Consider the following 16,203-nt stretch of genomic DNA (forward strand, 5'->3'; position numbering starts at 1 on the left):
CTCTACACTGTCATAACAGTGAGACATAGAGTAAAGCTCTCTTTACACTATAATAACAGTGAGATGCAGAGTAAACATAGAAACATAGAAACATAGAAAATAGATGCAGGAGTAGGCCATTCAGCCCTTCTAGTCTGCACCGCCATTCAATGAGTTCATGGCTGAACATGAAACTTCAGTACCCGCTTCCTGCTTTCTCGCCATAACCCTTGATCCTCCGAGTAGTAAGGACTTCATCTAACTCCCTTTTGAATATATTTAGTGAATTGGCCTCAACTACTTTCTGTGGTAGAGAATTCCACAGGTTCACCACTCTCTGGGTGAAGAAGTTTCTCCTCATCTCGGTCCTAAATGGCTTACCCCTTATCCTTAGACTGTCTCCCCTGGTTCTGGACTTCCCCAACATTGGGAACATTCTTCCTGCATCTAACCTGTCTAAACCCGTCAGAATTTTAAACGTTTCTATGAGGTCCCCTCTCATTCTTCTGAACTCCAGTGAATACAAGCCCAGTTGATCCAGTCTTTCTTGATAGGTCAGTCCCGCCATCCCGGGAATCAGTCTGGTGAATCTTCGCTGCACTCCCTCAATAGCAAGAATGTCCTTCCTCAAGTTAGGAGACCAAAACTGTACACAATACTCCAGGTGTGGCCTCACCAAGGCCCTGTACAACTGTAGCAACACCTCGCTGCCCCTGTATTCAAATCCCCTCGCTATGAAGGCCAACATGCCATTTGCTTTCTTAACCGCCTGCTGTACCTGCATGCTAACCTTCAATGACTGATGTACCATGACACCCAGGTCTCGTTGCACCTTCCCTTTTCCTAATCTGTCACCATTCAGATAATAGTCTGTCTCTCTGTTTTTACCACCAAAGTGGATAACCTCACATTTATCCACATTATACTTCATCTGCCATGCATTTGCCCACTCACCTAACCTATCCAAGTCACTCTGCAGCCTAATAGCATCCTCCTCGTAGCTCACACTGCCATCCAACTTAGTGTCATCCGCAAATTTGGAGATACTGCATTTAATCCCCTCGTCTAAATCATTAATGTACAATGTAAACAGCTGGGGCCCCAGCACAGAACCTTGCAGCACCCCACTAGTCACTGCCTGCCATTCTGAAAAGTACCCGTTTACTCCTACTCTTTGCTTCCTGTCTGACAACCAGTTCTCAATCCACGTCAGCACACTACCCCCAATCCCATGTGCTTTAACTTTGCACATTAATCTCTTGTGTGGGACCTTGTCGAAAGCCTTCTGAAAGTCCAAATATACCACATCAACTGGTTCTCCTTTGTCCACTTTATTGGAAACATCCTCAAAAAATTCCAGAAGATTTGTCAAGCATGATTTCCCTTTCACAAATCCATGCTGATTTGGACCTATCATGTCACCATTTTCCAGATGCACTGCTATGACATCCTTAATAATTGATTCCATCATTTTACCCACTACTGAGGTCAGGCTGACCGGTCTATAATTCCCTGTTTTCTCTCTCCCTCCTTTTTTAAAAAGTGGGGTTACATTGGCTACCCTCCACTCCATAGGAACTGATCCAGAGTCAATGGAATGTTGGAAAATGACTGTCAATGCATCTGCTATTTCCAAGGCCACCTCCTTAAGTACTCTGGGATGCAGTCCATCAGGCCCTGGGGATTTATCGGCCTTCAATCCCATCAATTTCCCCAACACAATTTCCCGACTAATAAAGATTTCCCTCAGTTCCCCCTCCTTACTAGACCCTCTGACCCCTTTTATATTCGGAAGGTTGTTTGTATCCTCCTTAGTGAATACTGAACCAAAGTACTTGTTCAATTGGTCTGCCATTTCTTTGTTCCCCGTTATGACTTCCCCTGATTCTGACTGCAGGGGACCTACGTTTGTCTTTACTAACTTTTTTCTCTTTACATACCTATAGAAACTTTTGCAATCCACCTTAATGTTCCCTGCAAGCTTCTTCTCGTACTCCATTTTCCCTGCCCTAATCAAACCCTTTGTCCTCCTCTGCTGAGTTCTAAATTTCTCCCAGTCCCCAGGTTCGCTGCTATTTCTGGCCAATTTGTATGCCACTTCCTTGGCTTTAATACTATCCCTGATTTCCCTAGATAGCCACGGTTGAGCCACCTTCCCTTTTTTATTTTTACGCCAGACAGGAATGTACAATTGTTGTAATTCATCCATGCGGTCTCTAAATGTCTGCATTGCCCATCCACAGTCAACTCCCTAAGTATCATTTGCCAATCTATCTTAGCCAATTCACGCCTCATACCTTCAAAGTTACCCTTCTTTAAGTTCTGGACCATGGTCTCTGAATTTACTGTTTCATTCTCCATCCTAATGCAGAATTCCACCATATTATGGTCACTCTTCCCCAAGGGGCCTCGCACAATGAGATTGCTAATTAATCCTCTCTCATTACACAACACCCAGTCTAAGATGGCCTCCCCCCTAGTTGGTTCCTCAACATATTGGTCTAGAAAACCATCCCTTATGCACTCCAGGAAATCCTCCTCCACCGTATTGCTTCCAGTTTGGCTAGCCCAATCTATGTGCATATTAAAGTCACCCATTATAACTGCTACACCTTTATTGCATGCACCCCTAATTTCCTGTTTGATGCCCTCCCCAACATCCCTATTACTGTTTGGAGGTCTGTACACAACTCCTACTAACGTTTTTTGCCCTTTGGTGTTCTGCAGCTCTACTCATATAGATTCCACATCATCCAAGCTAATGTCTTTCCTAACTATTGCATTAATCTCCTCTTTAACCAACAATGCTACCCCACCTCCTTTTCCTTTTATTCTATCCTTCCTGAATGTTGAATACCCCTGAATGTTGAGTTCCCAGCCCTGACCATCCTGGAGCCACGTCTCCGTAATCCCAATCACATCATATTTATTAACATCTATTTGCACAATTAATTCATCCACCTTATTGCGGATACTCCTTGCATTAAGACACAAAGCCTTCAGGCTTGTTTTTTTAACACCCTTTGTCCTTTTAGAATTTTGCTGTACAGTGGCCCTTTTTATTCTTTGCCTTGGGTTTCTCCGCCCTCCACTTTTCCTCATCTCCTTTCTGTCTTTTGCTTTTGCCTCTTTTTTGTTTCCCTCTGTCTCCCTGTATTGGTTCCCATCCCCCTGCCATATTAGTTTAAATCCTCCCCAACAGCACTAGCAAACACTCCCCCTAGGACATTGGTTCCGGTCCTGCCCAGGTGCAGACCGTCCGGTTTGTACTGGTCCCACCTCCCCCAGAACCGGTCCCAATGCCCCAGGAATTTGAATCCCTCCCTGCTGCACCACTGCTCAAGCCACGTATTCATCTGCGCTATCCTGCGATTCCTACTCTGACTATCACGTGGCACTGGTAGCAATCCCGAGATTACTACTTTTGAGGTCCTACTTTTTAATTTAGCTCCTAGCTCCTTAAATTCATTTCGTAGGACCTCATCCCTTTTTTTACCTATGTCGTTGGTACCAATGTGCACCACGACAACTGGCTGTTCTCCCTCCCATTTCAGAATGTCCTGCACCCGCTCCGAGACATCCTTGACCCTTGCACCAGGGAGGCAACATACCATCCTGGAGTCTCGGTCGCGGCCGCAGAAACGCCTATCTATTCCCCTCACCATTGAATCCCCTATCATTATTGCTGTCCCACTCTTTTTCTTGCCCTCCTGTGCAGCAGAGCCAGCCACGGTGCCATGAACTTTGCTGCTGCTGCCCTCCCCTGATGAGTCATCCCCCTCAACAGTACTCAAAACAGTGTATCTGTTTTGCAGGGGGATGACCACAGGGGACCCCTGCACTACCTTCCTTGCACTACTCTTCCTGCTGGTCTTTCATTCCCTAGCTGGCTGTGGACCCTTTCCCTGCGGTAAGACCAACTCACTACACGTGATACTCACGTCATTCTCAGCATCGTGGATGCTCCAGAGTGAATCCACCCTCAGCTCCAATTCCGTAACGCGGACCGTCAGGAGCTGGAGGTGGATACACTTCCTGCACACGTAGTCGTCAGGGACACCGGAAGTGTCCCTGAGTTCCCACATGGTACAGGAGGAGCATAACACCCGACCGAGCTCTCCTGCCATGACTTAACCCTTAGATACACTTAAATTGGCAACAACAATGTTAAAAGTTACTGACTAATATAAGAAGAAAAAGAAAAACTACTCACCAATCACCAGCCAATCACTTACCCCCTAGGCTGTGACGTCACCTTTGTTTCTTTCTTTGTTTCCCTCTACGCTGGTGTAACAGTGAAACGCAGAGTAAAGCTTTGACTATTCTGGTGTAACAGAGTAAAGCTCTCTCTAGTCTGGTGTAACAGTGAGTCCCAGAGTAAAGCTCCCTCTACACTATCGTAACAGTGAGATAACAACTACTAGTGAGTTAGTCTTACCGCAGGTAAAGGGTACACAGCCAGATAGGGAACAGGTGACCAACAGGAAGAGCAATGCAAGGAAGGTAGTGCAGGGGTCCCCTGCGATCATCCCCCTGCAAAACAGATACACCGCTTTGGGTACTTTTGAGGGTGATGACTCATCAGTGGAGGGCAGCAGCAGCCAAGTTCATGGCACCGTTGCTGGCTCTGCTGCACAGGAGGGCAGGAAAAAGAGTGGGAGAGCTATAGTGATAGGGGATTCAATTGTAAGGGGAATAGATAGGCTTTTCTGTGGCCGCAACCGATACTCCAGGATGGTATGTTGCCTCCCTGGTGCAAGGGTCAAGGATGTCTTGGAGCGGGTACAGGACATTCTGAAAAGGGAGGATGAGCAGCCAGTTGTCGTGGTGCATATAGGTACCAACGATATAGGTAAAACATGAGATGAGGTCCTACAAGATGAATTTAGGAAGCTAGGAGCTAAATTAAAAAGTAGGACCTCGAAAGTAGTCATCTCAGGATTGCTACCAGTGCCATGTGCTAGTCATAGTAGGAATCTCAGGATAGCTCAGATGAATATGTGGCTTGAGGAGTGGTGCAAGAGGAAGGGACATTGGAACTGGTTCTGGGGAAGGTGGGACCAGTACAAACCGGACGGTCTGCACCTGGGCAGGACCGGAACCAATGTCCTAGGGGGAGTGTTTGCTAGTGCTGTTGGGCAGGAGTTAAACTAACATGGCAGGGGGATGGGAACCTATGCAGGGAGATAGTGGGAAATAAAATGGAGGCAGAAGCAAAAGATAGAAAGGAGAATGGTAAAAGTGGAGGGCAGAGAAACCCAAGGCAAAAAACAAAAACAAAAAGGGCCACATTGCAGCAAAATTCTAAAGATGCAAAGTGTGTTAAAAAGACAAGCCTGAAGGCTCTGCGCCTCAATGCGAGGAGTATTCGGAATAAGATGGACGAATTAACTGCGCAGATAGCAGTTAATGGATATGATGTAATTGGCATCATGGAGACATGGCCCCAGGGTGACCAAGGCTGGGAACTCAACATCCAGGGGTATTCAGCATTTAGGAAGGATAGACAGAAAGGAAAAGGAGGTGGGGTGACGCTGCTGGTTAAAGAGCAAATTAATGCAATAGTAAGGAAGGACATTAGCCTGAATGATCTGGAATCGGTCTGGGTGGAGCTGTGGAATACCAAAAGGCAGAAAACGCTAGTGGAAGTTGTTTACAGACCACCAAACAATAGTAGTGAGGTTGGGGACAGCATCAAACAAAAAATAAGGGATGTGTGCAATAAAGATACAGCAGTTATCATGGGCAACTTTAATCTACATATTGATTTGGCTAACCAAACTGGTAGCAATGCGGTGGAGGAGGATTTCCTGGAGTGTATTAGGGATGGTTTTCAAGACCAATATGTCGAGGAACCAACCAGAGAGCTGGCCATCCTAGACTGGGTGATGTGTAATGAGAAGGGTCTAATTAGCAATCTTGTTGTGCAAGGCCCCTTGGGGAAGAGTGACCAGAATATGATAGAATTCTTTATTAAGATGGAGAGTGACAAAGTTAATTCGGAAACTAGGGTCCTGAACTTAAGGAAAGATAACTTCGACGGTATGAGGTGCGAATTGGCTAGAATAGACTGGCAAAGGATACTAAAAGGGTTGATGGTGGATAGGCAATGGCAAACATTTAAAGATCACATGGATGAACTTCAGCAATTGTACATCCCTGTCTGAAGTAAAAATAAAAGGGGAAGGTGGCTCAACGATGGCCAACAAGGGAAATTAAGGATAGTGTTAAAACCAAGGAAGAGGCATATCATTTGGCTAGAAAAAGCAACTAATCTGAGGACTGGGAGAAATTTAGAATTCAGCAGAGGAGGACTAAGTTTAATTAAGAGGGGGAAAATAGAGTACGAGAGGAAGCTTGCAGTGAACATAAAAACTGACTGCAAAAGCTTCTATAAATATGTGAAGAGAAAAAGATTAGTGAAGACAAACGTAGGTCCCTTGCAGTCGGATTCAGGTGAATTTATAATGGGGAACAAAGAAATGGCAGATCAATTGAACAAATACTTTGGTTCTGTCTTCACGAAGGAAGACACAAATAACCTTCCAAATGTACTGGGGGACAGTGGGTCTAGTGAGAAGGAGGAACTGAAGGATATCCTTATAAAGCGGGAAATTGTGTTAGGGAAATTGATGGGATTGAATGCCGATAAATCCCCGGGGCCTGATAGTTTGCATCCCAGAGTACTTAAGGAAGTGGCCCTAGAAATAGTGGATGCATTGGTGATCATTTTCCAACAGTCTATCGACTCGGGATCAGTTCCTATGGACTGGAGGGTAGCTAATGTAACACCACTTTTTGAAAAAGGAGGGAGAGAGAAAACGGGTAATTATAGACCGGTTAGCCTGACATCAGTAGTGGGGAAAATGTTCGAATCAATCATTAAGGATGAAATAGCAGCGCATTTGGAAAGCAGTGACAGGATTGTCTCAAGTCAGCATGGAATTATGAAAGGGAAATCATGCTTGACGAAACTTCTGGAATTTTTTGAGGATGTAACTAGCAGAGTGGACAAGGGAGAACCAGTGGGTGTGGTGTATTAGGACTTTCAAAAGGCTTTTGACAAGGTCCCACACAAGAGATTGGTGTGCAAAATCAAAGCACATGGTATTGGGGGTAATGTACTGACGTGAATAGAGAACTGGTTGGCAGACAGGAAACAGAGAGTCGGGATAAACGGGTCCTTTTCAGAATGGGAGGCAGTGATTAGTGGAGTACCACAGGACTCAGTGCTGGGACCCCAGCTCTTTACAATATAAATTAACGATTTAGATGAAGGAATTGAGTGTAATATCTCCAAGTTTGCAGATGACAGTAAATTGTGTGGTGGTGTGAGCTGTGAGGAGGACGCTAAGAGGCTGCAGGGTGACTTGGACAGGTTAGGTGAGTATGCAAATGCATGGCAGATGCAGTATAATGTGGATAAATGTGAGGTTATCCATTTGGGGGGCAAAAGCACAAAGGCAGAATATTATCTGAATGGTGGCAGATTAGGAAAAGGGGAGGTGCAATGAGACCTGGGTGTCATGGTTCATCAGTCATTGAAAGTTGGTATGCGGTGAAGAAGGCAAATGGTATGTTGGCCTTCATGGCTAGGGGATTTGAGTATAGAAGCAGGGAGATCTTACTGCAGTTGTACAGGACCTTGGTGAGGCCTCACCTGGAATATGACAGATTAGGAAAAGGGGAGGTGCAAAGAGACCTGGGTGTCATGGTACATCAGTCATTGAAGGTTGGCATGCAGGTGCAGCAGGCGGTTAAGAAAGCAAATGGCATGTTGGCCTTCATAGCAAGGGGATTTGAGTACAGGGGCAGGGAGGTGTTGCTACAGTTGTACAGTGCATTGGTGAGGCCACACCTGGAGTATTGTGTACAGTTTTGGTCTCCTAACCTGAGGAAGGACATTCTTGCTATTGAGGGAGTGCAGCGAAGGTTCACCAGACTGATTCCCGGGATGGCGGGACTGACCTATCAAGAAAGACTGGATCAACTGGGCTTGTATTCACTGGAGTTCAGAAGAATGAGAGGGGACCTCATAGAAACATATAAAATTCTGACGGGGTTAGACAGGTTAGATGCAGGAAGAATGTTCCCAATGTTGGGGAAGTCCAGAACCAGGGGTCACAGTCTAAGGATAAGGGGTAAGCCATTTAGGACCGAGATGCGGAGGAACTTCTTCACCCAGAGAGTGGTGAACCTGTGGAATTCTCTACCACAGAAAGTTGTTGAGGCCAATTCACTAAATATATTCAAAAAGGAGTTAGATGAGGTCCTTACTGCTAGGGGGATCAAGGGGTATGGCGAGAAAGCAGGAATGGGGTACTGAAGTTGAATGTTCAGCCATGAACTCATTGAATGGCGGTGCAGGCTAGAAGGGCCGAATGGCCTACTCCTGCACCTATTTTCTATGTCTATGTTTCTATGTTTCTATATTGTGTTCAGTTTTGGTCTCCTAATCTGAGGAAGGACGTTCTTGCTAGTGAGGGAGTGCAGCGAAGGTTCACCAGACTGGTTCCAGGGATGGCTGAACCGACATATGAGGAGAGACTGGATCAACTGGGCCTTTCTTCACTGGCGTTTAGAGGGATGAGAGGGGATCTCATAGAAATGTATAAGATTCTGATGGGACTGGACAGGTTAGATGCGGGAAGAATGTTCCCGATGTTGGGGAAGTCCAGAACCAGGGGACATAGTCTAAGGATAAGGGGTAAGCCATTTAGGACTGAGATGAGGAGAAACTTCTTCACTCAGAGTTGTTAACCTGTGGAATTCCCTACTGCAGAGAGTCGTTGATGCCAGTTCATTGGATATATTCAAGAGGGAGTTAGATATGGCCCTTACGGCTAAAGGGATCAAGGGTATGGAGAGAAAGCAGGAAAGGGGTACTGAGGTGAATGATCAGCCATGATCTTATTGAATGGCGGTGCAGGCTCGAAGGGCCGAATGGCCTACTCCTGCACCTATTTTCTATGTTTCTACAACAACTTGTATTTATATAGCGCCTTTAACATAGTAAAACGTTCTAAGGCACTTCACAGGAGTGTTAGATGACAAGAATTTGACACCGAGCCACGTAAGAAGAAAGTAGGGCAGAAGTAGGTTTTAAGGAACGTCTTAAAGGAGGAGCGAGGTAGAGAGGCGCAGAGGTTTAGGGAAGGTGTTCCAGAGCTTCGGACCTAGGCAGCTGAAGGCACGGCCACCGATGGTTGCGTGATGAAAATCAGGGATGCTCAAGAGGGCAGATTTTGATGAGTGCAGATATCTCGGGTGGGTTGTGGGGCTGGAGGAGGTTACAGACAGATTTGAAAACAAGGGTGAGAATTTTGAAATTGAGGCGTTGCTTCATCGAGAGCCAATGTAGGTTGATGGGTGAATGGGACTTGGTGCGAGTTAGGACATAGGCAGCCGAGTTTTGGATGAAGGCCTTCGAGAGGGTGCAGAAAATATTTGTGAAAATGATTCCAGGGATAAGGGACTTCAGTTACATTGATAGACAGGAGAAGCTGGGGTTGTTCTCCTTGGAGCAGAGAAGATTTGCTCGAGGTGTGCAAAATCATGAGGGGTCTAGACAGAGTAGATAGAGAGAAACTGTTCCCATTGGCAGAAGGGTGGAGAACCAGAGGACACAGGTTTAAGGCGATTGGCAGAAGAACCAAAGGCGACATGAGGAAATACTTTTTTACACAGCGGGTGATTAGGATCTCGAATGTACTGCCTGAAAGGGTGCTGGAGGCGGACTCAATTGTGGTTTTCAAAAGGGAATTGGATAAGTACCTGAAGGAAAACAATTTGCAGGGCTATGGGGAAAGGGCTTGAGAGTGGGACTAGCTGAGAGTCGGGACGGGCCAAATAGCCGCCTTCCGTGCTGTAACCATTGAATGATTGTGTGACCTCAAGTTTATATAGGTTAGATTGTGGGAGGCCAGCCAGGAGTGCATTGGAATAATCAAGTCTAGATGGATGAGGGTTTCAGCAGGTGATGAGCTGAGGCAGAGATGGAGACGGGCTTAGTTATGCTATGGTTATGTGGTTGGTACTCATTTCAGGGTCAAATATGAGACCAAGTTTGTAAACAGTCTGGTTATTCAGTTTACACAGAGTAAAGCTCCCTCTACACCGCCCAGCAGTGTAGCTCATCTGCAATTTCTAAAGAGCACTCTCCTACTTCAGAAGTGTGACATTTGACCATTTCCAGCACCTGCCATCTTGTGACCTGGGGGAGACGGAAATTGGTGCTGAATTTTGTGTTGTGGGCCTGTGCCCATCAGAAGCTGAACCTCATTTCATGTGTGGGATCCTTACAATCAGCAGTTTACAGATTCAAACTCAACATTTCTTGGCAAGCTTATTAGAATTCTATATCCTGGGAGGGGTGTGTGCCATAATTTAACAAACAGAAATGCCCTGCAGCCAATAGACAATCATATAATGTCCAACCTTCAGAGCTGCTGTGGATCAAGTCGAAACAACCACAGACAGCTTCAGGTCTTTGCGCTTGGTGTTCACAAGGTGTCTTGTGCAATTCCTTGAGGTTTTTTTTGGCTAATTCTCGTTGGGATGCAGTTCTGCAGATACCTTGCAATTCTCCAGTGCCTCATGGAACCATTCTTGATGTGTGAAAAGGAAGTTCAATTTCAGCACTTCTGAGCCAGTTTGGTTAATTGGCCGTGAACCAGCATGTACGGCTCAGTGGGCAGCACTCTCGCCTCTGGGTCAGTAGGTTGTGGGATCAAATCCCGCTCCAGAGACTTGAGCACAAAATCCAGGCTGACACTTTGCTGAGGGAGGGCTGCACTGTCGAAGGTGCCATCTTTCAAATGAGATGTTAAACCGAGGCCCCGTCTGTTCTCTCAGGTGAACATAAAAGATCCCACGGCACAATTTTGAAGAAGAGCAGGGGAGTTATCCCTGGTGTCCTGGCCAATATTTATCCCTCAATCAACATCACTAAAAAAACCCAGATTGTCTGGTCATTATCACATTGCTGTTTGTGGGAGCTTGCTGTGCACAAGTTGGCTGCCGCGTTTCCCACATTACAACAGTAACAACAATTCAAAAGTATTTTTTGGCGGTAAAGAATTTTTGGAATGTCCTGAGGTTGTGAAAGGCGCTATATAAAGGCAAGTCCTTTCTTTTTATCGTGGCTTTTGGATCACTGGGATGATGCCTGAGGTACTTTCTAAACACACTCGTGTATATTTGTTTTTTGTCACCTGCCATTCTGATTCAAGTGGAAACTGATAGAATGAAAACAACAACAACAACTCTTATTTATAAAGCGGCTCTAACGTGGCAAAACGTCCCAAGGCGCTTCACAGCAGTGTTATAAGACAAAACAGATCAATTTGACACCGAGCCACATAAGACGAAATTACAGCAGATGATCAGAAGCTTGGTCACAAAGAGGTAGGTGCCAGACAGACTACTGCAGGTTTACAAGAAATGGTTTGAGTAGAAGATTAAATGTGCCTTTGCCTCACTCATCATCATCATCATCATCATCATCATCATAGGCAGTCCCTCGGAGTCGAGGAAGACTTGCTTCCACTCTAAAAATGAGTCCTTAGGTGGCTGAACAGTCCAATACGGGAATTACAGTCTCTGTCACGTGGGACAGATAGTGGTTGAGGGAAGGGGTGGGTGGGACTGGTTTGCCGCACGCTCTTTCCGCTGCCTGCACTTGATTTCTGCATGCTCTCGGCGATGAGACACGAGGTGCTCAGCGCCCTCCTGGATGCACTTCCTCTACTTAGGGCGATCTTTGGCCAGGGACTCCCAGATGTCAGTGGGGATGTCGCACTTTATCAGGAGGCTTTGAGGATGTCCTTGTAACGTTTCCTCTGCCCACCTTTGGCTCGTTTACCGTGAAGGAGTTCTGAGTAGAGCATTTGCTTTGGGAGTCTCGTGTCTGGCTTGTGGACAATGTCCAGCGGAGCCTCACTATACTATTAGTTGCATCATTACTGAAAAAGCCCCATCTTGTTACTTGGAGTGATCAGGCTGGATAATGTTGTTGAAAATTCTGGTGGTCAAACGACTTGCCATCATGCATTGCAGATTGGCCACTTGAGTAGATATCAGAGGGACCTGTGAGGCCATAGTCCAGTATGAAACAGGAGCGGAGGAACACTGATATATATATAAATGTAGCTCCTCTGAGTCCACCAATGTACCTAACCAGAACAGATTGGAGATCCATTAAAGACATAGGGCATGAGTATGGGAGTGGAGGAACTGCTGATAAACAGTTTGTTCTCTGGTAGAAATCTTGCATTTATTCAACTTTCATATTTTCAGGACGTCCCAAGCGCTTTACAGCCAATGAATAAGGATATGGTATAGTCTTTGTTACTGGACTAGTAATCCAGAGGCTTGGACTAATGATCCAGAGACATGCGTTCAAATCCCACCACGGCAGCTGGGGAATTTAAATTCATGTGATTAAATAAATCTGGAATAAAAAAGCTAGTATCAGTAATGGTGACCATGAAACTACCGGATTGTTGTAAAAGCCCACCTGGTTCACTAATGTCCTTTGGGGAAGGAAATCTGCCGTCCTTACCTGGTCTGGTCTACATGTGACTCCAGAACCACAGCAATGTGGTTGACTCTTAACTGCTCTCTGAAATGGTCTAGCAAGCCACTCAGTTGTACCAACTGCTACGAAAAACAATAATAATAATAATAAAACTGGATGGACCACCTGGCATCGACCTCGACACCGGCTACGGACACGACATCGACACACCCAGCCCAGTCGACCCTGCAAAGTCCTCCTCACTAACATCAAGGGACTTGTGCCAATGTTGGGAAAGCTGTCCCACGGACTAGTCAAGTCTGACATAGTCATACTAACAGAATCGTACCTTTCAGCCAATGTCCCAGATTCCTCCATCACCATCACTAGGTATGTTCACCACCAGAGATGGTGGTCGAGATGAAGTGGCCCTGGGAGTCCTCAACATTGATTCTGGACCCCATGAAGTCTCATGGCTTCGGGTCAAGCCTCCTGCTGATTATCACCCACCCCCCTCCCTCAGCTGATGAATCAGTACTCCTCCATATTGAACACCACTTGGAAGAAGCACTGAGGGTAGCAAGGGCACAGAATGTACTCTGGGTGGGGTGGGGGCTTCAATGTCCATCCCCAAGAGTGGCTCAGTAACACCACTACTGACCGAGCTGGCCAAGTCCTGATGGACATAGCTGCCAGATTGGGCATGTGACAGGTGGTGAGAGAAACAACATTGAATCATAGAATGGTTACAGCATGGAAGAAGGCCATTCGGCCCATTGAGCCCGTGTCATCTCTCTACAAGAGCACCTCAGCTGGTCCCACTCTCTAGCCCTTTCACCGTAGCCCTGGAAAAAAATTATTTCAGGTACTTATCCCATTTCCTTTTGAAAGCTACAATTGAATCTGTCTCCACCACCCCTCAGGCAGTGCATTCCAGATCCTAACCACTCGCTGTGTAAAAAAGTTTTTTCTCATGTTGCCTTTGGTTCTTTTGCCAATCACCTTAAATCTGTGTCCTCTGGTTTTCGACTCTTCTGACAATGGGAACAATTTATCTCTATCTACTCTGTCCAGGTCCCTCATGATTTTGAACACCTCTATCAAACCTCCTTTCAACGTTCTCTGCTCTAAGTAGAACAACCCCCAGCTTCTCCAGTCTATCCAAGCAGCTAAAAACCCTCATCCTGGGAACCATTCTCGTAAATTTTTTCTGCACCCTCTCTGAAGGCCTTCAACTTTCCTAAAGTGCCTGTGGACGGAAGAGACCTCCCCAGAACATGATAATCTCTCCATGATAATATTGGTCGCAGTGACCACCGCACAGTCAGGCCGCGATCTCGCCAACCGTGGAGAGACCGCGACAGCCGGGATAGATGGCGGGTGTCAAGGCCGCTCCTCGCTCCAGCCCGCATCTTATGAAGAATCTTCCGTTAATGGGGCTTGTTAAGCCCTGTGAAGTTCCCAGCCAATTAAAAGTAAACTGGTCTGATGACATCATTGGATGATGCGTCATCAACCAGTTTCCTTAAAGGGACCATGGCCACATTGATTTTGACAGTTGTGCTGTCAGTATTCTACACATTAAGGTGCTGCAAACACTGACAAACACTGCACAGAGGTGCACGGGTGCACCCAGGCTCTCCCATCACCCCCTCCATATGCTTATGGAGGGAGACACAGCACGCAGGGAGGTTCTCTTCCCTTCCAATGGGCAGAAGAGACCTCCCCGGGAGATCAACACAGCCTGGTTGCACATTGCACAGGAGGACACAAGCAGGGATGTCGTCAGGAGGGCCTGGCTGCAGTGGCACATACGTTTCAATGATCTCAGTAGATCATGAAACGTTACTGCAAAGCCACACTCAACCTCATCCTGCTGTGCCACTCATCACATCCCCATCACGCTACCTTCCCTACCCTACTCCTGCACATCCTTACTCACACCAACTTACCATGCACCTCCACTTATCCCGCTCTATCTACATTATCACATCCCATCTCAAGCCACCCCTCACACTCCCCCTCATCCTAGTCCAATCATACTAACTAACAACACACAAGGGTAAGCACTTAGAGTTTCTACTAATGTGTTGTCAAACATTAACTCTTTATTTTGAATACTTTGCGTTCTTGGACAGATTTGTAAGCACCTTTGGTAGTGGCTTAGTGAGTTGTAGTGAATGGTCAGACATAAGGGTACCCCCCTAATGGTGATGGATGTGAAAGGAATGACTTGGGCATTGCAGGGATGGTGCTGGTGTGTGGTGGTGCCAACCTGACACATCATGTGGCAGCCAGGATGTACAGCATCAAGTGATGTAAATCTGGCCATGGTGAGGTCACCCCTGGTGTCCCGGGCAGCAATGTGATTGGGTGCTGATGCCCTGTGTCCTGTGCAGCACCAGGTGATTGTGGAGAAGGTTGGTGTTGTTGTTGGTGATGCTGGTGTGTTTAGTGATGTTGGCATTGGAGCTGATCATGGTGGGATTCTGAGGACCAAGGTGAGATTTTCTCAAGGCCACCGATGCTGCTGTTATGGCAGCTGAAGTTGAGATGACAAAAGTGATCTGTCAAGAGAGGTTGTTCCAAGGAGGTGACAGTGGATGGAGAGTTCACTGCAAACACTTTCAACCTGCATACAGCTCAAAAGTGTCTTCCAAATCCTGAAGGCTTCAGCCTCTAACATTGGAAAGTGAACAGTTGTGAAATGGTAGCTTCTTTACCACTTCTGCAGCTGTCAACTAGTCAAAGCAAAGGAGAGTCATTGAGAACTCGACACAGTTACCTGAGGTGAAGCCCGAGTGATGGGAAGCTGCTGAAAAATTGGGAAAATGTTAAGTACCTGGTAAAATTCTTTTTCAATACTTCTAAACTACCTCTTAATGATCTTAATTGGCTGAACCACAGACAGACCCGACACTTTGGAAACTGACAAGGAGGCGTGTTCAGAGTGGGATCCCACCCCGCTTTCAATCTCGGCCAGTGAGCCCTCCTCCAAACCCACACTCACAGGGCTGGTACGATTCCGGCCTCATTGTGGAGACAAAGTCCTGTCTTCATACTGAGGATACCTCCATCGTGTTGTGTGGCACTACCACCGTGCTAAATGGAATGGATTAAGAACAGATCGAGCGGCTCAAAACTGAGCATCCGTGAGGCACAATCGTATTCCATCACAATCAGTAACCAGATGGCCTGACATATTCCCCACTCTAGCATTACCATCAAGCCAGGGGACCAACCATAATTCAATGAGGAGTGCAGAAGAGATGCCAGGAACAGAACAGGACTACATGCATGATAAGAAATGGAAGTAGCATGCTAAGCGGTCCCACAACCAACGGACCAGATCAAAGCTCTGCAGTCCAGCCACATCCAGTCGTGAATGGTGGTGGACAATTAAACAATTAACGGGAGGAGGAGACTCCATGAACATCCCTATCCTCACTGCTGGCAGAGCCCAGCACACGAGTTCAAAAGACAAGGCTGAAGTGTTTGCAACTATCTTCAGCCAGAAGTGCTGTGTGGATGATTCATCTCAGCCTCCTCCTGAGGTCCCCACCATCACAGAAGCCAGTCCTCAGCCATTGTGATTCACTACATATGATATCAAGAAACGGCTGAGTGCAGTGGATACCGCAAAGGCTATGGGCCCTGACAGCATCCCGGCTGTCGTGCTGAAGACTTGTACTCCAGAACTAGCCATG

The sequence above is a fragment of the Pristiophorus japonicus genome, chromosome 9, assembly GCF_044704955.1.
Source record: "Pristiophorus japonicus isolate sPriJap1 chromosome 9, sPriJap1.hap1, whole genome shotgun sequence".
NCBI classification, from domain to species: Eukaryota; Metazoa; Chordata; class Chondrichthyes; family Pristiophoridae; genus Pristiophorus; species Pristiophorus japonicus.